Here is a 27,253-nt window from a genome sequence, read left to right on the forward strand (position 1 = left end):
ACTACTCAAATCTCTTTTCTAGTTTCCTACTTCATTTAGGGTAAGCTTATATTACGAACTCCCTTACTTTTCCTTTTGGCCTATTCTCCATTCTCCTTTTTTCTTTCCCAGTGCAGATACACCGGTCTTTTATACTTAAATACAGGACCTTGAACCCAGTTTCTGCCTCAAGACTTTTGCATTTCTTTTGTTTCTCTCTCTTTCCCTCTTTCCTCTTCCTTCTTCCTTCCTTCCTTCCTTCCTTCCTTCCTTCCTTCCTTCCTTCCTTCCTTCCTCCCTCCCTCCCTCCCTCCCTCCCTCCCTCCCTCCCTCCTTCCCTCCCTTCCTCCCTTCCTTTCTTCCATTATTGGCTAAGTGACTAAATTTTCTGGCCTGAAAACCATATGAGATAAATATTGATACTTATTAGTAATATATATATATATATACATACATATACATATATACATATACTAAACAATGACTGGTATTGTCCAGTAATAAGTTAGAAGCAACTTCTGCTCTTTTGTAGAATGAATATCTGAGGTCAACCAGGGCAGGGAAGTATGTAAAATTCTTATAACCAATTAGCCAACAAAAAACCAGAAGTAGAGTTCAAGTGGTTAGAGGATTAGCCTTGAGCAAAAGAGCTAAGGAACAGTGCATAGGCCCTGAGTTCAAGCCCTAAGACTGGTACACATGCAAAAGAAATCAAAGGAAATGAAGAAACGTAGAGTGGAATTAAATTTTAGAAATTCTTTGATGAACTTAATGTTTGTCTTTTCATTTCGTTCATCAAATTATTTGTCTCATAAATACGTGCACACTGATATTAAATCTTTGAGGTACTCAGTATTAAAGCTGTAAGGAAATCAGCTTTAAGGGCTGGGAATATGGCCCAGTGGCAAGAGTGCTTGCCTCCCATACATGAAGCCCTGAGTTCAATTCCCCAGCACCACATATATAGAAAATGACCAGAAGTGGCACTGTGGCTTTTTGCTCAAGCAAAAAGATGCCAGGGACAGTGCTCAGGCCTTGAGTCCAAGCCCCAGACCTGGCAAAAAAAAAAAAAGAAATCAGCTTTAAAAAATACTATAAATTAAAAAGTATTGCCTATAGCTCCAACTTTCTGTGTTTATCTATGCTATATTCATAAATAAAAAGTTTAAAATAGCTCTAGGTATTTAGAAGATAATTTAGGCTGTTAAAAAACAGACAAGCAACAACAACAACAACAAAATGAATCACAAGTTGGGTTCTAGTAGTTCACACTTATAATCCCAGATATTCAGAAAGCTGAGATCTGGAAATCAAGGTTTGAGTTAACAGAGGCAAACAAAGCCCTGAGACCCTTACCTCCAAATAGCTAGGGAAAGAAATCTGGAAGTGGAGGTGTGGCTCACCAGGCATGAGCAAAAGAGAAAGCCTAATGAGGACTAAAGACCTGCAACTCAAGCAGCAGTACCAGCACACACACACACACACACACACACACACACACACACACACACACACACTCATGACATAAGTAAAGCTGAACTGAAGCTAGTGACACAAATGTGTTTCTTCCTGCCACATTGTTGTGGTATTTTGGTCAACATTATTCATGAGATTTCATCCTATTTCATGCCAGATCATGCTCCTGGAATTTAGTGCTCATGGCTAAGTCCACAGATCTCTTGTCTCTAGTGTCTCTCCACTCATAAACATATATAGGGAAAAGCAAGGGTGGAGGGCAGCTCTAATGGATAAACGCTGGTGTGTGTGTGTGTGTGTGTGTGTGTGTGTGTGTGATGTAATCTGCTCTGTCACTGATTAGGGAGTACACAGGGAAGTAACTTGTTAAATATCAGCTCCACCCATAGGTCTTCCAAGCAGGCCCTTGCTTCCTTTCCCTTCTTTCTTTGGCCCCTGGTACTCTCTTTCTGGATAACCCAAGGAAATTCTACCATGTAGAACCTGAGGCAAATCACTCTGCCTGGCAGCCTAAAAACCAAGGGTTAATTTAAAAGGATTTCCTGATACATGTTGTGATACATAAAATAGTAAGATTTTTCTAATCTGCTGACTTTCACCAGCACTAGCCATATTCAAAACAATATTGTCAGAATGCTGAACTACTATCTATTTGAGTAATATTTTGTTTGTTATGACTATGATAATTCATGAGTATCCATGATAGTTTTTTTTAATTCTCTTTTAATTTTATTTATTTACTTATTGTTTATGTGGTACTGAGGAATTGAACCCAGGGCCTCATAGACTGCTAGGCAAACACTCTACTATCAAGCCACATTTCCAGCCTCATGATAGGTTGTCTTTAAAATGGAGAAAAGTAAAATGAAAAAAAAAAAAAAAGGAAGAATAGAAACCCAGGATTGGTGGCTCAAGCCTGTAATCCTAGCTACTCAGGATGCTGAGATCTGAAGGTCATGTTTTGAAGCCAGCCAGAACAGAAAAGTCTGTAAGACTCTTATCTCCAATAAACAACTCGTAAAAAGCTGCAAGTGGTGCTGTGGCTCAGGTGGTAGAGCACTAGCCTTGAACACAGAGGCTCAGGGACAGCGTCCCTGCCCTGAATGAAGCCCCAGGACTGGCAAAAAAAACAACAATCAACAACAAAAAAAGAATAAAAAAAGATACCCTGAGATAACTTACATATCATGCTTCTTATCATAATTTTATGTGCAAATACATGCATTCATTTTCATTATTTTTATGTAGCAGTACATATATTTATGGGTCTAATTTTAATATTCAATTGAAATTCTAAAGCCTGACTTTTGGATTCTGCTTTTTGCAGTTTGTTTTAATATAAACAGCCTACCATCTACCATTATTTAAGAAATAGGAACAGTTGATAAAATTCAATTTGTTTGATCTAATATCAAAACTTATTTAAATATTAGTTTATGCAAAGACTTGCATTATATCTATGTTCTCAGCCTTATAAATAATTTTGGTAAATATCTTTTTTTTTTTTTTTTTTTTGCCAGTCCTGGGCCTTGGACTCAGGGCTTGAGCACTATCCCTGGCTTCTTTTTGCTCAAGGCTAGCACTCTGCCACTTGAGTCACAGCGCCACTTCTGGCCATTTTCTGTATATGTGGTGCTGGGGAATCGAACCCAGGGTTTCAAGTATAAGAGGCAAGCGCTCTTGCCACTAGGCCATATCCCCAGCCCCTGGTAAATATCTTTTTTCTTTCATTTTTTTTATTGTCAAAGTAATGTACAGAGAGGTTACAATTACATAGTAAGGCAGTGAGTACATTTCTTATCAGACATTTTACCTCCTCCTTCCTTTTTCTCCTACCTTCCCCCTTTTGGTAAATATCTTTGAGCATGCATTGCTTTAGTGTATCTAATTACTTCTGTGATCCAAATACCTATGTGTAGCATTAGTATAGGAGTGCTTTTAAAGATGGATGTTTATTTTTCTAGGACAAAACCCTGAAAAAAGGGGGCTGGGAATATGGCCTAGTGGTAGCATACTTGCTTCGTATACATGAAGCTCTGGGTTCGAGTCTTTAACACCACATATTCATAGAAAAAGCCAAAAGTGGCACTGTGGCTCAAGTGATAGAGTGCTAGCCCATAGCAAAAAGAAGCCAGGGACAGTGCCCAGGCCCTGAGTCCAAGCCCCAGCCGGGGGAGCGGGGGAGGGGGGAAGGGTCGGGGGGAGAAACTGAAAAAAATTCAGCATAAAAATTATATATGTATATATAATTTTTGTAAAAGATTAGACAAAAAATAATATATTTAGTTTCAGCTCTGTTTTATAGAAAGGCCAAAAGCAATTTTAAGAAGAGGAAAGCAAGACATATGGTTATTGTTCCAGCAACACAGAGGCGGGCAACCACTTCAAGTTCTTGTGGCCAGTGAGGCCAGGAAAGCTGCAGGCTGTCATTTCAGACAAATTATGCCCACTGAGGTCACATGACTCAGAGGGAGGCTGTCGTTCATCATGGTAGTGTTCTGTGTACAAAAGGTTTTCCACTTTAAAATATCCTTTTGTGCCCTCTAGTGTTTCAAGTCATCAAAACCTCATTGAAGTTTCTATCTTAACTTCAAAACAAAATCAAAACCAAACTGCACTTGAACGCTTTCTTTCACTCTTGTTTAGATCAAGCACTTTTCTGTATCTTAAGGTGTCCAAGATACACATCATTCCCAAAATCTTAATGATTACTCAAAAATCTTTCATTTCAAAGAGAGCTAGAGTAAAATGGTAGCCACCACAGAGGAAGTCTTACCTTACATACCACCTGTTGCTATTATTTTTAAAGTAAAGATTTATTGGAGCACTTCATGCTCATGCATAGCATTTAATCTGTGGATAGCATTTGTTATTCAGCAGCAGAGGTGAAAAGTTAATTCATAGACTTTATTCCTTGAAAAGGCTACAAAATTTACCACCTAGGATTTCACAGACCCAGCTGCTGTACTGGCCAGAGAATTTGATGTTAAAGGACATAGCATTTTAAGATGTCTTTAATTCTGTTCCTTTCCATAACAGCCATGATAAAAGAAGATAGTTATGAGCCAATTAGCTTCGTAATTCAGCTATAAACTTTGAACTTTTTCCTCAGTGTTAATATTACTGCCCTTGATTTTTGCAATATCTACTCAGTGATACAATATCCACTCCACCTGGATTTTGACATTGATATGATTATACAAGAGAGAATATAAAGAGAACAAATTTCTTCACCCATTAAGACCGGCACCGAAGATTTTAAACATTTTCCATACTAACTTACTGTGCTAGTGAGCCTACTATTACTTTCACAAATAACTGAGATAGTCTATGTACAAAGGTTATTTAGGCATACACTTTGGAGGTTCTAGCTTATGACTGGGGGCTCTGTGCTTTGGAGTTCAGCCCATCATGGGATTTCATAATAGAATAAAGTCAATTACTTTATTTTCAGACAGCAAAAATATACAGAAATTGACCAGGGCTACACTATATCCTTCAAGAGCACGTTCAATAACCTACAGATGCCCCACTGGTCTCTCTGTCTCTTTAAGGTATTACCTCCCAATGTCATCACTCTAGAGATCAAGCCATAAACACACAGACCTTTGGGAACAGTCTAGATCTTCTCTGTATCACTCATCCATTATCGATTAGCTGGGACTTAGGTTAGTAATTGATTAATGCCCCATCACCCTTCATTTTTTTATATATTAATAACAAATTTTTCAAACAATTTTTACACACATACATGGTCTTTCTAGAATAATGAAAATATACCATTCATATTTAATATGAAATTTATTTAAATTTGTGCCTAATTCAAATCTTACTAATTCACTTCCCCTTTATATTAATGAAGGCACAGTACACAATAGTAAGGCATTGTGTTCCTGTGTGGATTATTTGAGAGGCTATCCAACTTTCTTAGCACAAACATCACATCTTCTTACACTCTTGATATCTTTATCTTCTCTGTGTATCCAGAAGTTTTATTGAATCTCTCATTTGAAATAGTTGATATAGAATTCATAAGAGCATTTAAAAAATATGGTTGCCAAGAGGTAGATCTATTTTATTGCTCTCTAATTTAAGTTTGATTTCTGTTTGAAAATGGTTGTACACATTCTTTTTTTTTCAAATGTACACACTGACCATTCTGGTCTGACCAGAAATGTTATGCAATAATAGGAGAAAACACAAAAATCTCTGGCTTAGGCAAACAAAAGAAAAACAACCTTTCCTTGATTATATTGCTCAGGAAAAGGCATTTTTCTTAAGCCACACATTCCTGGCCAAGAATTCCTGACCAAGAATTATGAGCAAGTCTGATGTCAGTGGCTCACACCTATAATCCCAACTACTTAAGAAACAATGATCTGAGGACCATAGTTCAAAAGCAGATGGGGCAAAATTCCTGGGATTCTTATCTCCAATTAACTACCAAAAAAGCCCAAAGTAGAGCTGTGGCTCAAGTGGTAGAGCACTAGCCTTGAGCAAAAAATCTCAGGGACAGTGCCAAGGTCCTGAGTTCTAGCCCCAGGACAGGCGCACACAAGAATTACGTAAGTGAATCCAAAGGGTTTTGTCTTCTGGTGGCTTTATGGTGGCTTGTTGAGTACATATTCTTTACGCTTCTCATTTTTCCCACTCTTTACACAGTTCTCTTCCTTGTACTAACAAGAGTCATTTAAACACAAGCTCAAACAAAAACACTGCGCAGATTCACACTAGTAAACCACATACTTAAAAACCTGTGGATCCAATAACTTAATCTAACAATATTACTTATCAAATATTTGTAATAAAAACCATGTTGTGACATGTCCTCTTTTCACCTTCAAAAAGCAAACAAAAGAAAATTCAGGGAAAAGTAATACCATACCTCCATTCCATAAGAGAAAAAAAGTCCAGACTTACCTGCAAAATGAAGAAAGAAGAACAGTAAGTCACAAATCAGAATTCATATCCATCTTTTATTAATCAGAAAAATTGTCATCAGAATTATACATTTAATTGTACATTTAACTCCTCAATACTACTATGCGTATTATTTTTTCTATTTTAATTCTTTTTTTTTTTTTTTTTTTTTTTTTTTTGGCCAGTCCTGGGGCTTGGACTCAGGGCCTGAGCACTGTCCGTGGCTTCCTTTTTGCTCAAGGCCAGCACTCTGCCACTTGAGCCACAGTGCCACTTCTGGCCATTTTCTGTATATGTGGTGCTGGGGAATCGAACCTAGGGCCTCGTGTATCCGAGGCAGGCACTCTTGCCACTAGGCCATATCCTCAGCCTCTCTATTTTAATTCTTGTAGATGTCAACAGGCTGCTGGTGATATTTGCTAATATCCTCACTATGCATAAGGTCCTCTTCCAAATATAATCTATTATCAGGAATGTTGCTAGACCAAATATTTAAATATTTTCTAACCTCAAGAAATCTACAAATTAGATTTGAGAGGATTAAATGCAGACAATCAAAAACCAGAAGAGTTTAGAGAAAGATTGAGTTGAGTTAAAATTCCAGTTCTAGCTGGGCTTTGGTGGCTTACACCTATAATCTTATCTACTCACTAGGCTAAGATAGGACGATAGTGGTTCGAAGCCAACCCGGGGCAGGAAAGTCCATGATACTCTCCTTTCCAATGAACTACTCAGAAAAAGCCAGAAATGGTGCTGTGGTTCACGTGGTAGAACACTAGTAAAGTGAAGTTCAGGGACAGCGCCTAGGCCCTGAGTTCAACCCCCGGGATTGGCACACACACATACAAAATTCCAGTTCTATTACATTCTTGATAACTTAAGTCATCTTATACTCGTTAAGTTTAAAGTATTCTCATCTACAAAGTGTGTACAAGTTGGATATTCCATTCCACTTATCTTGTTGGGTTATTGTGCACTAGAGCTATGTTTTATGTAAATACTTTGTTGAGAGATCGATATTTGGTATAGTACATAAAACAGGAAGGGATATTAAGGCTAGAGGGGTAGACAAATGAAGGGCAAGAGAGAAAATAAAGTCAAAAATTCATTATATATATTACAAAATTAAGAAAAGTAAGAGAAGGGGTGGATCAGCAGGGAGTGAGAATGTTGAAAGGGTGACATTGATAAAGATGCCACTGCTTTGTTAATTGGCAATCCCATTCATACAACTATTTGAAGAAAATAACAAGAAATAATAAACAAATGAGAAAGAGCTTTAAAGAATTTAAAATACATAGGAAGGATAAGTAAGTCCTACATTTTCCTGCCTTCCTCATTAGGTTGGTTTATACAAATACTAGTTATCTTCTAATTTCTGTGATTTATTTTCCCACATAAATTGTAGCTGGGAGCGAATCCCAGTGCCCGGTCATGTCTCCTTCACTGGCTCCAACCTTTTCACTATTCCTGGAACTCAGCTCCCATGGTCTAGCCTAAGGCTATGGTGTACTTCCTGTTTCTTCTTTTACCTCTCTTCTCTTTGGATGATTTAGCTCCTTGTACTTAAAGCCTTCTAACATGTATTTCTTTATTATTATGTTCATGAGTCTCTCTGCCTCAATATAAGCTACATACAACAACTACTACCCTGTATAAGCTACACAAACCTAGGATTTCTGGCTAGTTTTTGTTTGTTTGTTTGTTTGTTTTACCATTTGAATACCCAGGACCTACAAAAATGTCATATAAACAGACAACATTCAAAGAACATATTCCTAAGGGTTGAAGGACATACACACGGGAAAGCAAAATATAAGACTATAGGTAAAACATATAAATTATGAGCACATTTCTTTTAAAAACTGACTTATTTCCATCTTCTATTTCTATGTTTACTATACAAATACTCATGTATTCGTGATAGTAAGTACACTTGACTTTTAGCAGGAAGCAAATCAGTTTGCTTTTCATTTTCACGAAAGAAATTGTGGTGGTTATTGGGAGCTGCTGGCTGAATTGTCTTAGTAGCAGTGAGGCTAGTACAAAGCTTGGAATCCAAGCTATTTCTTCCCCGGGGCACGAGAGCCTTCACGCATACGAAAACTAGAGATTGTGAAGGCAACTTAAATCACCCATCATGACTAACAGAAATGATAACTACATATAAAAATCTTGTTCTTTCTTTAAAAAAAACATATGAAACATATTATATTGGTGTATCTGTACTGATTTCTTTTTGCAGTATTGGGGATTGGACTCGGGGCTTTCATTCATCCATACTAGATAAGCACTTTGGTCTTATATGGACCCATTTTGAATATTCTTTCTCAAATTACATTGGTTCTGCTGGCACTTACCTATATAATTCAGATTGAGATGCCTTTACTTTTTCTTATTTTTTGACACTGTTAGCATCATCTATTCAGTGCTTATTGTAATAAAACTTCAATTTCTTTTTTTAAAAAATTTATTTATTAATTAAACAAAAATTTTTTGATGAGGTGTTGTGCAAAAAGGGTACAGTTACATAGTAGGGCAGTGTGTACATTTCTTGTGATATCTTACACCCTGTTTTTCTTTCCCTTCCCTAGGTCAGGCAGACATATATACAATACACAATGTACCAAGAACATATACAGTAGCCACGTGGCCTAGGCCAAAGAAAATTCGCCTAGGACTTTAAATGTAATGTCGACATTAGACAATATGATGACAGCAGTCTTATAAGGACGTACATACATAGCTTTTGAGCTGTTGTATTCCACTAAGAGGTCAATTTTTGACCTTTATATGTTGAGTTGTTGTTTGGTGTTAGTTACATACTGTTGGGTTGCTGACCCAATCCTGTGGGAAATACCATTTGACAAGCAGTTTTTGGTTTCACAGACCTGGTCTCTACTGTCTCTCCGTCTCCCTTTGTTAACAGTCATATATCAGGGAGATCATGCCCCTTTGTTTTCTGTGTTCTAGGCTTGTCTCGCTCAACATTATTTGTTCAAGTTCTGACCATTTCCCTGCGAATAACAATATTTCACCATTCCTAATCGCTATGTAGTATTCCATTGTGTATAGGTACCATATTTTTTGGATCCATTCATCTGTGGAGGGGCATCTGGGTTGTTTCCATATTTTGGCTATTGTGAATTGTGCCGCGATAAACATGGAAGTACAAATGTCTTTTTGCTATCTTGGGACCTGTTGTCCAGGATAGATGCCTAGAAGTGGTATGGCTGGGTCATAGGGTAGGTCTATATTGAGCTTTTTGAGAAACCTCCATACTGTTCTCCAAAGTGGTTGTACTAATTTGCACTCCCACCAACAATGGAGAAGGGTTCCTCTTTCGCCGCACCCCCTCCAGCATTTGTTGTTGCCTGAGTTCAGAGTATAGGCCATTCTAACTGGGGTGAGGTGGTATCTCAGGGTTGTTTTTATTTGCATTTCCTTTACTGCCAGGGATGTTGAACATTTCCTCATATGTTTCTTTGCCATTTTTATGTCTTCTCTTGTGAAGTCTCTCTTTAGCTCCTTTGCCCATTTCCTAATTGGTTTATTGGGCTTGGAGGGGCTTAGTTTTTTGAATTCTCTGTAGATGACAGATATTAGGCCTTTGTCTGTTGCTGTGCTGGTAAAGATCCTTTCCCATATGGTTGGCTGTCTTTCTATTTTGGTGGCTATGTCCTTATTTTATTTATTTATTTATTTTTGGGCCAGTCCTGGGCCTTGAACTCAGGGCCTGAGCACTGTCCCTGGTTTCTTTTTGCTCAAGGCTAGCACTCTGCCACTTTAGCCACAGCACCACTTCTGGCCGTTTTCTGTATATGTGGTGCTGGGGAATCGAACCCAGGGCCTCATGTATACAAGGCAAGCACTCTTGCCACTAGGCCATATCCCCAGCCTGGTGGCTATGTCCTTAGCTGTGCAGAAACTTTTTATTTTGTAGTAGTCCCATTTGTCAAGTCTCTCCCCTATCTGTTGTGCCCCTGGAACTATATTCAGGAAGTTCCTTCCTGTGCCTATAAGTTCTAGTGTCTTTCCTACTCTGTCCTTCAGTAGTTTCAAGGATTCAGGTCTGATATTGAGGTCCATGATCCATTTTGAGTTGATTTTGGTGCATGGTGATGGGCTTGGGTCTACTTTGAGTTTTCTGCATATGGCTGCCCAGTTCTCCCAGCACCAGTAGTTGAAGAGGCCATGTTTTTTCTATTGGATGTCTTTAGCTCCTTTGTCGAATATCAGCTGACTGTAAGAGTGCAGTTTTATTTCTGGATCTTCAATTCTGATCCATTGGTCTTCCGGTCTGTTTTTATACCAATACCAGGCTATTTTTGTTATGATGGCCCTATAGTAGAGCTTGAAGTCTGGTATTGTGATACCTCCTGCACTGCTTTTTTTTGCCTAGAATTGCTTTGGCTAATCTAGGTCTTTTGCTGTTCCAGATGAATTTATGGATTGCTTTCTCTATTTCAGTGAAGAATATGACTGGGATTTTGATAGGGATTGTATTGAATTTGTATAACAATTTGGGCAATATGGCCATTTTCACTATATTGGTTCTGCCTACCCATGAACATGGGAGGTCTTTCCATCTCCTTGTGTCTTCTTTGATTTCCTTTATTAGATTTTTGTAGTTCTCATTAAATAGGTCCGTCACATCCTTGGTTAGGTTGATCCTTCGGTATTTTATTTTATTTTTGGCTACTGTAAATGGAATTGTTTCCATAATTTCCTTTTCTGCTTTTACATTGCTGGTGTCCAGAAAAGCTGCTGACTTTTGTGGATTGATTTTGTATCCTGCTACTTTGCCAAAATGAAACTTCAATTTCTTGGTTCTCACCCCCTCCCTTCTTTCACTGAATTGTATCAAGATATTTACTTAAATTTTGGAGCTGGGAATATGGCCTAGTGGTAAAGTGTTCGCCTTGTATACATGAAGCCCTGGGTTTGATTCCTCAGCACCACATATTTAGAAAAAGTGGGAAGTGCTAGCCTTGAGCAAAAAGAAGCCAGGGACTCAGGCCCTGAGTTCAAGCTCCAGGACTGGCAAAAAACAAAACAAAAAGATATTTACTTAAATTTCACTGTTTACATATTATCACTATATATATATATACATATATATTATTGTACCAACTTTAATACTATACATGTAATGTGGCTTTTTAGTTAATAATTGTCTAGTGTATTTCTCCAAATGGAAGCTCTTATTTGCTACTCCCTTCAGATGATTAAACTTGATAGCCTATTAATTCTGTTTTCTCCTCCCAAACTGCTTCCTCCGCATCTTCTTCTCTTCTGCTTCTACCTGTACTTCAGGACTATTAACTTTCTAGGTTTCATAGAGATGTGACATCCTACGCCTTCTCTTTGACTCCTGTGTCTGGGCCCTGTGTCTTATTCTTAATCCCTTCCTGTTCCTGGTGGGTCATAGCGTGAGTAGCTTTGTCTTCATGATACTGGATGATTTGGATTGCAATAGATTTCTACTCTGAAAACAAATCTCCTCCACAATATTGAAGTCATGGCCCCATATTATTTCAGCATTTGAGGCTGTTTACTGGTTTGACATCAATTTGATTCCCATTCTTTTTAACGTTATATTTCTTCTCCCCCACCCCCTTTTCTTTCTTTGGAAGGGCTTAAGATCTGTATATTCTAAAGGTTGTATTTCTTGAACATTGGTCTTGTTACTGAGTACTCAATGTGTTTTTGCTTTTAATTGAAATAAAGCCTTTCTCCTTTTTATTTTTTCAACCAGTCCTCCTTTTGGATTATAGTAAGATGTCACTTCTCTTAGCTCACTTTCCTTTCTGATTATTTTCTCTTCCTATTTTATTATTTTACCTTTCCATTCTGATTTGTAAATCTTCCTTTGTAAAATCAGCACTCCATTTTGGTAATAGATACTTTTTCACTTCCAAGAAGATTTTCTTATAGTTTGTTTTTATCTTTTTCAGAGCATTCTGTGTATATTCTTGGCTAAAATATCTTCTCTTTTTGTTCTAAGACTACTACTACTTGATTGGTCCTTGATTAACTTTTTAGATATTCATTTTTTAAAATTTCCCCTACACTGTCTCTATTTCTTTCAGATTCTTTTTTTTTTCTATTTGTTTGCATGAGTCTCTTTCATGGTGTTCATTCTCCTTAAATTTTAGATACTACTCTGTGTGGCATTCACCTTTGATATGAAGCACAGACAACATGGCTGAGCTAATTGCCACTTGGTGATTGAATGAGGAACCAAGCAGTTCCCATGAAACCGACAGAAATGTTAGAATTTAACTCCTTATCAGCTTGTAGGAGAATAATTTGGTTGCTTTCATGTATGTGAAGGGGCGAGGAAGAAGGGAGGACTGGGAGATAGAAAAGGAGAGAAAGCTGTTTTCAGCATTTATAGGAATATTGAGTGCTGAAATAAAGTGTGTATTTTTCCAGTAGAGGGCACACTGCTCTTGCTCACGACCAACTCCCCACCCCCACAAAGAACCAGCCACAGGCAAAGGTTAGTAGATGGGAGGTCAGGAAGGGGGAGGATGGTACAAAGGCTAAGCCCTTCCTTTCAGTTTTAGAAGCCTCCATGGGGCCAGAAGAAGAGTCCAGTGAGCCTTTAATCTTCCTTTTCTCCTTTTGATCAGGCAGTATTTCTCCATAAACAAGGTGCCATCCATCTTTTTTTTTTTCAGAAGCTGCTTCCCAGGGAACCAATCCTGCAACACAGGCCTCCCTTTTTTCTTCCATTCAGTCCCAACCTCTAGGACATACCCATTCTTTCAGAGTTTCAAGCATCTGTAATAACATTTCTCTAGAAAATAGGCCTTTTCTGAGGTGGATACTAGGAGTGGGAATGGAGGTTGCCTGGGGCTAGACAGCGTTGCTTCTATTCCTATTCCCCTCTTTTCAAATCCTTGCATTTTTTTTCTAATGAAAGATGATACATCCACGACAATTAAATAAAAACATACATTTTTCTTGGTAGTTGTGCAAATACTACTTTGTATGAGTAAAAATAAATTTATCTATGAAGAACAGAAAAAAAAAACCCTATGTACATTTCCAAAACTATCATAAGGAATAATCACGGTTGAGATATTGAGTCCAGATGAATAACAACAACAATAAAAACATTTACAAATTAATGACTTGAGAGTCAAATAATTGGTGATTAGTGTGATTGATAATTAGTGTGATTTGTTTTCCCTGATCTCCTGGCTTGAACTCAGAGCTTGAGCATTGTAACTAACCGAGTTTTTGCTCAAGGTTGGTGTTCTACCACTTGAACCACAGCTCAGCTTCTGACTGGTTGCAAGTTTATTGGACATAAGAGTGTCAAGGACTTTTCTGCCCCAGTTAATTTCAAACCAGAATCCTCAGCTCTCATTCTCCAGAGTAGCTAGGATTACAGTCAGGAGCCACTAATGCCCAGCTTTGGCTTGATGATTTTAAATAAAAATGTTTTCCAATCACAGGTCTTTTATGCAACTACTGTAGGAATCTGAAGGGGACTGAATTGTTTTCCAAAACATGAAGAATACCACAGTAAAGCATTTCCTAGAATTTGATTCAGAAGTTGCTTCACAAACCATGGTAAATGGAGTTTTACTCTAACCACAGTGCTCTGTAACTCCTACAAGGTTTCCTTTACCTTAGCTGGAGAGGAAAAATGAATTGCTAATCACTTGAAGAGCAGCCTGATTATACTGAACCCACTGTCAGGTGAGAATGTGCTCTCCATTATATCAAATTGCCTGCTAAATTAAAAGTCATCACAATATTTGAGTTACGATCATTTAATGTAAAACGTTTCCTCTCCCAGAATATTCTACAGTAGAAGACATTTTCTCACAATCGTGAAGGTTGTTCTAGCAATCTGCATATATTGTTACATCTATCTTTGTATGCCTAGTTCAGCATATGCCTGAATATTCTCTGTGGAGAACCAACTTCATCCATTATTTTGAAAATCGACAGAAAACTTCATGTTTAATAATATTCAGGATATGCTGTATATAATATTTGTTCCAAGAGATTTAAAATATTTATTTAGTTTGATTAATGATTCATTCTGTGAATCTCAGTCACAGTCAGTTGAATTCTGCATATTTTAACTTATTTGATCATGGAATAAGTTTTCATGTAACATATATATTATATTGAAATAACTTGTTCCAGAACTTGTCCTGGGAATTACTGACTTGGGCTACTAGTATTTTTAATAATAAGAAATGGACTGGGCACTGGTGGCTCATGCTTGTAATTCTAGTACTCGGAAGGTATCTGAGTATCACAGTTTAAAGCCAGCCAGGGCAGAGATGTCTGTGAGACTCTTATTTTCAATTAACCACCAAAAAAAGCCAGAGGTGAGACTGTGGCTCAAGTTCACTGACCTTGAGCACAAAAAAAGCTCAGGGACAGTACCCAAGCTTTGAGTTCAAGTACCAAGACCAGCATCAACAAAGGAGGAGAAGGAGGAGGGGGGAGGAGGGGGGAAGAGGAGGGGGGGAGGAGGAGGAGGAGGAGGAGGAGGAGGAGGAGGAGGAGGAGGAGGAGGAGGAGGAGATAATGAAGATCAAAAATACTAGATATTAAAGGATCAAGCAATGCCATTTTTATGAAGAACTTGGTTTCAGATTGAAAAAGGAGAAGGAAACAGAGCTGGCAGTTTGACAATATTTACTTACTCAGGGTAAGGACTCTGCCTGGACACATCAGCTTCATACTATGAGTTCACTTTCCCAAGGTGGTGAAATAATTCTAAATATATTGTGGGGGGGGGGCGGGGGTAGGGGGTGGGGGTGGAGGTGCCGAAACTAGAACTTGAATTTAGAGCCTTGTGAGTTTTTGTTTTGTTTTTTGGCTCAAGGCTGGCACTATAACACTTCTGGCTTTTTGCTGGTTAACTGGATTTAAGTCTCTGGACTTCTCTGTGAGTGTTGGCTTTAAATGATAATCCTCAGGTCTCAGCCTCTTGAGTAGCTAGGATTACAAGTATGAACTACCAGGGCCTGGCTAACAAAATACATAAATTGACAAAAGTTGCATCTCTTTATGATGTTTAACATGATGTTTTGATTCATGTATATGCTGGGGAATGACTAAATCAAACTGATTAGCAATGACAACACAGTTATATTATAATACAAAACAAAAATCCCTATTATTCCACATAATTACAATTTTGTGCTGAGAGTACTTAAGACCTGTAAAAGCAAATTTCAAGTGTTAGTATTTTATTAGTCATAGTCACCTTACATTATAGATCCCATGAACTTATTCCCTTTCCCTAACTGAAATTAGGTGTCCTTTGACCGCCATCCCTGTCATCCTCTGGCCTCTGGTAATGATCATTTTACTTTCTGTAATTATGAATTTTGACTTTTTAAAGATTCCACATATAAGCCATTATATTTGTCTTGCTATGTCTTTCTATGTCTGTCTTATTCTACTTAACTTAATGACCACCAGTTCATCCATGTTGTTTAAAGAACACAACTTAATAGTATAAAATAAGTGTATAGTATGAAATAATTCTAATAAAAATGAGCAAATGATCTCACTCGCACAGAGTCTAATAAGGTAACTCTCCTTGAAGGTTGAAGGGTGGTTACTAGAGGCCAGGGAAGCTGTGGTAGGGGATGGATCTGAGAGCTAATAAAAATATATATACTTAGGAGAACTAAGTCCTAGAGACTGACTTTATAGCATAGTGATTGTAGCTGATGATAATACACTGTGTTTTTATTCCAGGTATGGTCTTATACATATATAATCCCTGCACTCAGAAAGATGAAGCAAGAAAACAGTAAATTCTTATATTAGCCTGGACTACTATGACTCAAGAAAAAAAGAATGACCCCCCCAATATACTATATTCAAAATATACAAAGACAGTAAATGTTAAGTGTCCTCATCACAAAAATAATAAATGTGGGTTAAAGAAGATGTTAAGCGGGGCTGGGGATATGGCCTAGTGGCAAGAGTGCCTGCCTCATATACATGAGGCCCTGGGTTCGATTCCCCAGCACCACATATACAGAAAATGGCCAGAAGTGGCGCTGTGGCTCAAGTGGCAGAGTGCTAGCCTTGAGCGGGAAGAAGCCAGGGACAGTGCTCAGGCCCTGAGTCCAAGACCAAGGACTGGCAAAAAAAAAAAAAAAAAAGAAGATGTTAAGCACCCAGATTTAAATATAATGTATATATTCTATATATACATTATATTATATATTTATACTACTTTATATATACTTATTTATATATTCTTCAAAAAATTATGTTATACATGACAAATATACATGATGTTACCTGTTAAGAAGCCAAGACTCTAAATAAACATTTCTCATATTGACCAAAACATAGATGAAAAAAGAACAGAAAAAAAAGGAAATTCAACTCCCTCTTTCTTTCTTTCTTTCTTTCTTTCTTTCTTTCTTTCTTTCTTTCTTTCTTTCTTTCTTTCTTTCTTTCTTTCTTTCTTTCTTTCTTTTGTCAGCACTGGGGCTTGAACTCAGGGCCTAGGCACTGTCCCTGGCTTCTTTGGGCTTAAGGCTAGCACTCTGCCATTTGAGCTACAGCGCCACTTTTGGCCTTTTCTGTTTATGCGGTGCTGAGGAACCGAATCCAGGGCTTCATGCATAAAAGGTACTGCTAAGCCACATTCCCAGCCCTGAGCACCGTTCAACATGAAAACTCAAACATTATAGCAAAAATATTTTAACACAATTTTATTTCTGTATTTTTATTTCAAGAAATTGTGTGAGCAAAAGACCTTAAGGATGAAGGAACAATGAGATCAAATCTGAACTTTTATCCTAAACTTTTATCCTTTAGACTGTCACTGTATATGAGGTAAAATGTAGGGACTTAAAATATGACCCTATGGACAGACTCATGGGTCAACTACAGGATATGCAACGTTGTATATATTTGCATTTTTCTTCCTGATGTTTTTTATTAACATATATTAATAGTAGAAATAAAATTATATTGTGCTAATTTCACACATGTGTACAGTATACTTTTCAAATTTAATCTTTCTCTGTTTGTATTTTTCAAAGAAACAGAACTATAGATCTAACCAGTTAAACCAGCCACGGAGATTCCTCTCCAAAGATCATTATTATATAATATATGCATATATTATATATAATCTCAAAATAATTTTACAAAGTAGTTTTAATTCAATATGTCAGTTGCCGAACATCATTTGAAGAGGACACCTTTAAGTGCTTGCTTTCTTTGTACTAACAATGCTGTTAGATTTGTCATGAAAGGTGTTATAAATCATTTTTATACTTAATACTTTATTTTCTATCTTTGATTTTAGATATTCAAGAGATTAAGAAGACATTATAGCCAGGCACCGGTGGTTCACATTTATAATCTTAGCTACACAGGAGGCTGACATCTCGGGATAATGGTTTAAAGCCAGCCCAAGCAAGAAAGTCCACGATACTCTTATCTCAATGAACTACTCAAAAAGCCAGAAGTGGCTCAAATGGTAGAGCACTAGCCTTGGGAAACAATTCTCAGGGACAGTGCCCAGGCCTAATGTTCAAGCCTCACTCATTACTGAAATGAAAAAGAAAGAGATATTATAAAGACTGACATTAACTTACACATACTAATTTAAATGTGATTAATTGTATAAATTTTTAATAATCCTTTTCTGTTCCACAGCAGGAACACAAAGAGAATCATATTATCTAAGACTTTTCTTTTCAGTGAGGAATTCACCTGCCCACAAGATGGCTCTCTAAAATCTTGGATATGTAAGTTTCCCAAACTAATATAAAAAAAGAAAAACACCTATTTCTAATTTCTCTCTAAAAATAATATACTCACAATAAGTGATTCTCTACTATTATTTTACCTCCATGATTACACAGAGTGGATGTTGAAGTTTTTGAGTAGGGGATATTTAGTATTACAATTTTGCTATATTCAGAGCTTTACACTATGAACAACTATTGCTGTTAAGACAAAAAATATATTAAAGTGGGTGCTAGCTTCTTAAGACTATAATCCTAGCTACTCAAGAGGCTGAGTCCTAGAGGATTAAGGTTCAAAGGTAGCCAGAGAAGAAAAGTTTGTGAACTAGCATCTCCAATATAACTGGCACAAGACTGAGTTTGAGGCATGACTTAAATGGTAAAGTGCTAGCTAGGAGTAAGCAAGCTGAACAAGAGTGCAAGGCACTGAGTTCAAGCCCTAGGATTTAAAAAATAAAAAAAAAAAAACCTCCTTAAATACCCTCCCCCCCAAAAAACAACAACTTTGAAGATCTAGAAAAGATAAATTGCACAAAAAGTAGTCAAATTTTGTGATCATGTCGCGTGAGAAAATGTGTTCCTTTTTAGTAAGGTTAGGAAGGAAAAGGAGTTAATAAGTGCAAGAAAAGATGGAAAGGGAGTTAATACTTCCTCATAACATAGGAAATACGTTACTATTCATGTTGTGACAACATCGTCCCACAGCCGGAAAATACATGGATGTTCTTTGAGTAGTGTATTAGAGTTTCGGTGATCTACGTGGCTGCTTGATTCTAGCTTACTGTTCAGAATCGTCAGAGGACATGTTCTAAGACAGAAAAGTAAACTTAAGAAATGGGTCTTCAGGGAATGCTAGGCGAGTCCCAGCTTCTCAGTCTAGATTCTGAAGTTTTTGAATGAAGCCCCTGATTTTTAGAGCTCTGTCTTTAGAAGGTTAAACATGGCCTCAGCTGTCTAATATGGAATAGCAGCTTGAAGGAAACTTTCCAATAAGGGATTGGATATCAGTAAAATATCTGTGATTATAAGTGAAATTACCTGGATTCATATAGATTTGATTTTATACATTTCTTCTTTTTTTTTTTCTTCTGTCAAGCCATGTCTTAAAATTCTTGCTTTTTCTCAACTGTTATCCTAAGAAAAGGTGTGTTTATTTTTTCTTTAGCCTTTATCTGGAGAACATCACTTGCCTTTACAAAGCACGATAGAAATGAAAACAAACATTAGGCAGATTTCAAGAAAAAACATTCATCTTGGAGGAAAGAGGAGTTTATAGGATGTGGTCTAAGTGCTTCACTCCCAGTTGAGAAAAAGAAAGGATTCCAAGTTATATGTAAGGTAGCTAGAATGAGATTTCAAGGCCAAATTCCTCTCCATCTCTCCCCAAAAGTCCATATACCTACACAAACACCAATGTTAATTATTTGGTGTAATGAAACTGGCTACTTCCTCATTTTGTGTATATTCTACCTTCATTCATCCCTTACTGGATAATATCTCGCTCTAGGGAGGATGTACGTTACAAATAACAGCACAGATCACTTAGAATAAAAATAATATCCCGTTATTTGAACTGAGACATCATGCAAGAATTCATTTTTGCTGGGTGCTGGTGGCTTACACCTGCAAGCCTATATACTCAAGAGGCTGAGATCTGAGAATCAAGGTTCAAAGCCGGCTCAGGTTAAAAAAAAATGTCCGTGAGACTCTTATGTCTAATAAACTAGAAGTGGAAGTATAATTCAAATGGTAGAGTGCCAGCCTTGAGTGACAAACCCAAGCTAGAGAGGTTCTGAGATTAAGCCTCAATACTAGAGAATCCTCCCTCCCCACAAATAAAGACCATGTGCAACATGACAAGCAAAATAGGTGTTTCTCTTCTATTCCTATCCTTTCTTCTAGACCTTCAATATAAGTAGTTTTTATTATTCCAGAAAACATGCACTTACAATTGAAAAGTAGAAGATCAAGGCAATGCACAATAAAAGATGGATATATTATTTTCTGTTGTTTAGGCTCATTCCCTTGTGAGTATTATTAATGCTGTTGTTTTTGAACACTCATTGCTTTGAAATGAAGGTATCATTAGATATTTTCAGCCTTTAATGTTCTGTCATGGCTTCCCCACAGTTGCTAAGAAATTCTGTCATATTGGCTGCCAACAGCTTCACAGAGGCCAGCTATTTTTATTGGCAGGTAAGTGACAGCAGATGGAATCAAGCACCCATCCTGTCCCATCAGGAGGACTCCAGCCTCAGAAAGGGATGTGCCCCTGAAGCCTAGTGCAAGGTGTTCATCTAGCATCAGTGTCACTGTCAGAGCGGAGAAAAGGGAAATTGGCGAGTTGCAAAACAACAGGCAGAATAACATCGCCACAACTCCTTTAGGCATATTCTTCTCACTCCTATCTTGTCTTCCTGCCACGGCAGACTTCTCAGCCAAGAAGTGTTGCCAGTCTGAATTTTTAATTTTTGCCCTATGTGTCAAGAAAGATAATTAATACTGCTGTGAAAGGATTTGTGGCCATCCATTCATACTCATTACTTTTGTGCTATTAATATGTCAGGACATGAAACACAGATGAACAAGCATATTGAGCCTTACTATATGTTTTATAGTCTTTAATCACACTTTTAGTGATTAATATCAAGGAAATAAATTAGTATGAGTAGAAATATGCAAGCATTGTTTATGTGGCTTATAAAATACAAGTCACTGTTCTAAGGTTTAAAAATATATTGGGTTTTTAGCTGGGTGCTAGTGGCTCCAGCCTATAATCTTAGTGACTTAGGAGGCTGAGATCTGAGGATCATAGATGGAAGACAGCCTAGGTAGGAAAGTCTGTGAGACTCTAATTTCCAACTAACCACCACTATCAAAAAAAAAAAAAAAAAAGAAGTCAGAAGTGGAGCTGTAGTGGTAAAATGATAGCCTTGAGCAACAAAGCTCAGAGGTAGGACCCAGGCCCTGAGTTCAAGTCTTAGGACAAACATGCATGCATGCTCTCTCTCTGTGTATGTGTATGTATGTGTGTGTGTGTGTGTGTATATGCTTAAAAGTAGAAGATAAAGGAAATCACAATGAGATGGGATATATACATATTTATATATAGTATGTGGATTTGAATGTTTTAAATTCTTACAACTTTAAGATTTTATATATAAAGGAAACTGCAAGACTTATTCATAGTAATATGATAGTAGTAATAGCAGATATGAGTATTTACCATGTGTTAATTACAAATATGTGTATACATACAGATTTACACACATACATATTGGGTGCATATAAAAACTTTAATATCCCTTTGAATTTAGCATTCTCATTTTCATTTAGAAAGGTGGAAACAAATAATAATAGATAATGCTTGTAATAATGACAGCTAATGTTGTAAGTGTAGTAGGTATCAGCAACGTTCATAGATGTTAATATTAGGATGAAACTAAGAATCAAGAAGAAATGATTTGTAAGTAGGGACCTAAATTTTTAAATCAATTCCTGAGTCCACATCCTGGTCCATTTACCATGGTGCTTAGCCACTTACCAGCATAGGATGGAAATGCTGGTACAAATGAGACAGCTGTGCCCACAAAAATTAATACAAAATTACATGCTCCTTGAAAGATACTACAGCTTTTGGAAAGTGGAAAATTCCATCTGTCTACTGAAGGCCCAGTTTGTTGTAAAGCAATGGTAAAATCACGAAGAGGGAGGGAGACATACAAGCTACTTGTGTATCCTAGGAACTTGTGAATCATTCCCATGCACAACTCAAAGGCAGATGAGGCAGGCAGAGTTGGAAGGGTAAAGTGAACAGGTGAACTATGCCTTGCAACCAGAAGTTTATGGTGTGGAACTCTGGGGTACTATGATGAATTGTTCCAGGTTCTTCTCCCAGGGCTGCTGGTGTCTTCCTGAGCCCCAATAACGTATAGCTCTGCTTACATTTTCCTTGTAGACTAGCCGAAAAGAGAGAGGGCATTGCTTGAGGATCTGTTGTTGCTGTGCAGCCAGGGAGCTGTGCTGCTAGAGCAGAAGACTCTCACTTTAGGGAGATTCCATTGACTCTCTTTCCAGTACATCTGCCTTTCAGATAAAAGTTCATTCCTATTAGCAGATTTCATTCACATACTGGAGAGCCCTTTGTTTGAACAAAGCACAGGCATTTTCTGTCAATTTAAGGAGAATCTCACAGAGTACACTCTGCCAACTACCTGAATGCCAACGAGATTCTTCTAGCAAAGGGAATTCTAAGTCCACAGGAACAGCGTAGCCCTAGGAGACCAGGAGCACCATAAAGATGACAGGTATACCAAAGGCTGTATACAGAAAGGCAACTTCTTTATGTGGTCTCACTCAATGGCAATCCTCAATGGGGTGGAAACTTGTCTCCTCAAGATGACCTCAGTTGATTTATTTATTTATTTATTTTACAGGTTCAAATCTTTATTGTTTTAAAAATTCTACAGATCGTTTACAACATTTTGTTATTTAAATGGTTAATGTACAGTGAATCTTTTTCTGAAACTCAACCATGAATTATGATTTCACCAGTAAGATTATCCTAAATAAAGTCATAAAGATGTGGAAAAGGGTTGGAGCCCTGCGTGTGAAACATCATGGTGCAGAACTCTTCCCTATAGAACCCAGGTGGCCTGTTTGTTCAAAGTGCTTTTGAAGACTGCTGATCATTTCTGGCTGATCTTAAAGTCAGTCAGTCAAAAAATTACAGGTGTTCTTTTCCCCCTTATAACATCAAAAGGGCATTTAAAGAAATAAAGAATTTGCCTGAGTAACCTATTGAGGCAAACTTAAAATTATGATTATCCACAGCCATTTATTCTATGTCAGTATCAACCAATCATATCCTGATTACTGTATGTAAGTATCCTGTTTACTAGTGAAAAATACTGGAGGTGGAGAACACTAGCTATAAATCATCTCTGGAGAGAGAGAGTCATCTCACACCTGAACAGCAAATGTCGCCTTTGACAGCTGTACCTTCACCTAGCACTGGATTTGCTTGTCCAAGTGACCAGATAACTGGAGGCCTTGGGCACCCAGCTTCTATTCTGCTGGCAAGAACACCATCTGTGTGTGTACTGTGTGTACTATCCTTTCAAACACTATATTTATCAGATAGTAAAGAAAAAAAAGATCATTCCTGTACATATTGAACTTTCCCAACCCAAGACATTTGACTGTGAACATGCTAATAAACCGGGGGCATCAATCATATTTGGAATTCTTGTTGCTTGGCTTCCTTCTACATTATTTTTTGTCAGATATGGGGCTTGCACTCTACCACCTGAGCTGCAGTGCCATTTCTCGTATTTGAATGGTTAATTGGAGATAAGAGTCTCAGGGGGACTTTTCTGCCCAGGCTGGCTTCAAATCGCAATCCTCAGATTTCAGTCTCCTGAGTAGCTAGGATTATAGGTGTGGGCCACCGAAGCCTGGCTATACATTTATGTTTTTTAAACCATGAATCAGTTTTTACTTCCTAACTGTACTACACAAGGGTAAGACAGAATTATGGAATCTTTTGTGGAGTTTCACTCATAATGAGACTTGAACTCTTTGATCATTTAACTCAATTAATAGGAACTGCCTTCCCATTATGAGCTATGGAAATTTCATTCTCTCACTTCTCTCCTATCTTCCCAATATAGTTACATAACAACGAAGCGTTAGTGGTTAAATGAATATTCATTATCCCTGCAAAGTAATGTTCACTGATAAGCCAAATAGCATGCCAAGATAATGTTTCATTTATCTAAACTTTTTTTTCTGGAGATATAAATTGCTTTTTAAAAGTTTTGATTAATTTTATGTAGTGCCACCACTAATTCTTTCAGAATTCAGAATTTTTTCAGGGCAAAGGTCCAATAGATTGACTAAAAAAACTAACAGGTGAACCAATTGATCTTGGAATTCCAAATTAAAAAATCCTACTTTAAATATTTTGATCACTTGCCTTCTAAACATCAGTATGCTTTTGAGAAGATAAATCAAGGCGACAGGAATCTTAATCAGAAATGTAATCTATATGTTTTTTCCTCTCATATCAGTTTCTTTTAAAAATGTTATTGTTATTTCTCTGTGGTGTTTCGAACTGTCAAGATATGGCTTTTATTATGAATTGGTTTTCCCTCCTGGTACCATCAGTAATTGGACTTTGCAATGGAGAAACAATGAAATTATTTCATACACTCTTTTTTTTTGTTGTTGTTGATGGGGCTTGACCTCTGGGTTTGGGCACTGTCCCAAGAGCTTGAGCTCTTCAGCACAAGGCTTGTGCTCTACCACTTGAGCCACAGCATCACTTCTGGGTTTTTTGGTGGCTAATGGGAGATAAGAGTCTCAAGGACTTTCCTTCCCTGGACTGGTTTTGAACTGTGATCCTGAGTTTTTAGCCTCCTGAGTCAGTAGTATTACAGGTATGAGCCACAAGCACCAGTGCCTGGCTTCATCCTCTAGTTATTTTTTTTAAATCTCGTGTTCCTCTCAAATTCCTTTTTTTTTTTTTTTTTGGCCAGTCCTGGGCCTTGGACTCAGGGCCTGAGCACTGTCCCTGGCTTCTTCCCGCTCAAGGCTAGCACTCTGCCACCTGAGCCACAGCGCCCCTTCTGGCCGTTTTCCATATATATGTGGTGCTGGGGAATTGAACCCAGAGCTTCTTGTGTAGGAGGCAAGCACTTTTGCCACTACGCCATATTCCCAGCCCTCAAATTCTTAATAGTCAGACATTATCTATAGAATTGTTTTCAGATGTTCCTTGGCTTTTTTTTTGTTGTTTGCCAGTCTAGAGCTTGGGCACTTCCAGGCTTGCTTCAAACCTCAATTCTTAGATCTCAGTCTCCCGAGTAGCTAGGATTACAGGTGTGAGCCACCAGCACTGGCAGTTCCTTGGTTTTGATTGTCCTCTCTATAACTTTTTGTTTTACTGGATTATATATTTTTTGAAAGTTCCATCTTACAGTTCTTCTCAAATTTTCCCCCTCTATCTTATCTATAATTTGTTCTACCTTCTAACAATACCTTTTGTCTTTAATGGTTACTTTTATAAAGTAATTTTTATTTCAATTAAAAAGTAATAACTTCCTATCTCTCTGAGCTTAATTCTATTTGCTCTGAAATTTCTATATAATTCTTGACTTTTGTTTGGTTAGGAAATGACTATTGTTGTTGCTGATTTCATTTGTTTGGCTTAACCTTTATGGTGGAGAGTTTCCCCCACAGTCTGGAGCCTTCGCTGCTCATTCATGTGGCCAGAGAACAGGACAGTGGCTGAAATTCTAACTGAGCTCTGAATGTATTAACGGGGCTTGCAGAGTTTGGGGATTCACTTCAAGGTGAAAGGGGAAGGAAGTCCCCTCTCTTTTCACTGAGTTACCATCTACTACTTGATCTTTTCTCTCGGTTATGATTCCACAAACCTGTATCTGAACTCTTCTCCTGCCTCATCATTTTAAACCTGTGTGACTGAATTTGTGAAGCCAAGGCATAGCAGAGAATCCAGAACATAACCCTTCAGTTAAAGTAGGCAACTTCTTAGACTCTCCAAACCCTCATCGCTGATCATATTTATTGAGTTTGTTTATACTTATTTCAAATTTATTGTTCCTATTTTTCTTATCAGGCTGGAGTAGAATTAGAATTAGTCTCCAGTTTAAGGAGGGTGATCAAAAGACTTGTGGAGGAAATCATTCCTTCAGTTCTCTTTTCCCCTATTTTTAAGAGTATTTAGTTTCTCTGTTGCCAAGTCTTTCTGGATTTCTCAAGGGACAAATTTGCTTCTTTTGACTTCCTTCCTTCCTTCCTTCCTTCCTTCCTTCCTTCCTTCCTTCCTTCCTTCCTTCCTTCCTTCCTTCCCTCCCTCCCTCCCACCCTCCCCTCCTTCCTTCCCTCCCTCTCTCTCTCTCTCTCTCTTTCTTTCTTTCTTTCTTTCTTTCTTTCTTTCTTCCATTCCACTTTGTAAAATACTCCTTTGGTCTAGTTGTCTCTTATATTCCTTTATTTTGGGGGCCTGGTAGTCTTCTATCCCTTTAGCATTACTCTAAGAGAGAATTTTCATAGATATTAAAGGTAAAAAGAAGGTTATATCAGTTTCCTAGCATAGTCATAACAAAATACCCTAGCCTGGGTGATTTAAACAATATAAGCTCATTTCTGGATGTTCTAGACATTGGAAGATTAAGATACAGGTTGCAACAGATTTGGGTTTCTTCTGAGGCCTCTCTACTAACTTTCAGATAGTTGCCTTCTCACAGTGAGCTCCTATGACTCCCTCAAGGTGCCTAATTCTCCTTGTATGCTCTTTTTTCTTTTTTCTCTTACCAAGACTCTAGCTAGACTAGATTTGGACCTATCCTAAAAGCCTCATTTCAGTTTAATCATTTCGAAGACCCTATCTCCAAATTCAGTGATACTGTGAAGAACTGCTTGCTGTTCAGGATTTCAGCCTATGAATTTTTGGGAAGGAACATATTTCAACCCATAACAAGTGTCAAGATTAACATCTTTAAAGACTTTCTTAACACCATTACTCTAATCTTATTGGACATATTCTTAGGGGTTGGGCTATAGCTGAGGGGCAAACCAATTGCCCAGTACAAGAGAGGGTTCCTGGGTTCAATCTCTAGCACACACACACACACACACACACACACACACACACACACACACACACACACACAGGAGAGAGAGAGAGACGAGAGAGACAGAGACAGAGACAAAGAGACAGACAGAGACAGACAGAGAGAGAGACAGACAGACAGAGAGAGAGAATGAGAGAGAAAATAGTGCCACTAACTTAAAATAATTTAGCTAAACAAAGTATTCAAAACAAGTCAAACCCAGTCTACAAAAGGGTTTCACTGAAGGGCAGGGTAGTCAGTCACCTTATCCTTGATGGTAGATTTTCATAGGATGTTTTAAACATGACATTTTTTTTTTTTTTTTGCCTGTGCTAGGGCTTGAACTTATGGCCTGGGACTGTCCCTGAGCTGCTTTTTGCTCAAGGCTAGCATTCGACCTCTCACAGCACCACTTCCTGCCTTTTCTGTTTATGTGGTATTGAAGAATCGAACCTAGGAATTCATACATGC

At 37.7% G+C, this 27,253-nt stretch overlaps 1 protein-coding gene and 1 long non-coding RNA gene across 6 annotated transcripts in view; one reads left to right on the top strand and one right to left on the bottom strand.

Annotated features, from left to right (window-relative positions):
* Pde4d (phosphodiesterase 4D) overlaps positions 1-27,253 on the bottom strand; it is a 1,139,603-nt gene that overhangs the window by 334,912 nt on the left and 777,438 nt on the right. Inside the window, exon 1 of one of the 5 annotated variants that reach the window (XM_048368316.1) lies at positions 6,010-6,333. The exons of the other annotated variants lie outside the window; for them this stretch is intronic. The gene's annotated coding sequence lies outside the window, so the exon portion shown is untranslated. Of the gene's footprint in view, positions 1-6,009; positions 6,334-27,253 lie in introns of those variants that run through there. 5 annotated transcript variants of the gene reach the window in all.
* LOC125367637 lies at positions 1,219-13,663 on the top strand. The gene is made up of 3 exons (XR_007214117.1): positions 1,219-1,229; positions 3,400-3,405; positions 13,473-13,663. It is a non-coding gene; the product is annotated as an uncharacterized LOC125367637 (long non-coding RNA).

The sequence above is a fragment of the Perognathus longimembris genome, chromosome 19 (genome assembly GCF_023159225.1).
Source record: "Perognathus longimembris pacificus isolate PPM17 chromosome 19, ASM2315922v1, whole genome shotgun sequence".
Lineage (NCBI taxonomy): Eukaryota > Metazoa > Chordata > Mammalia > Rodentia > Heteromyidae > Perognathus > Perognathus longimembris.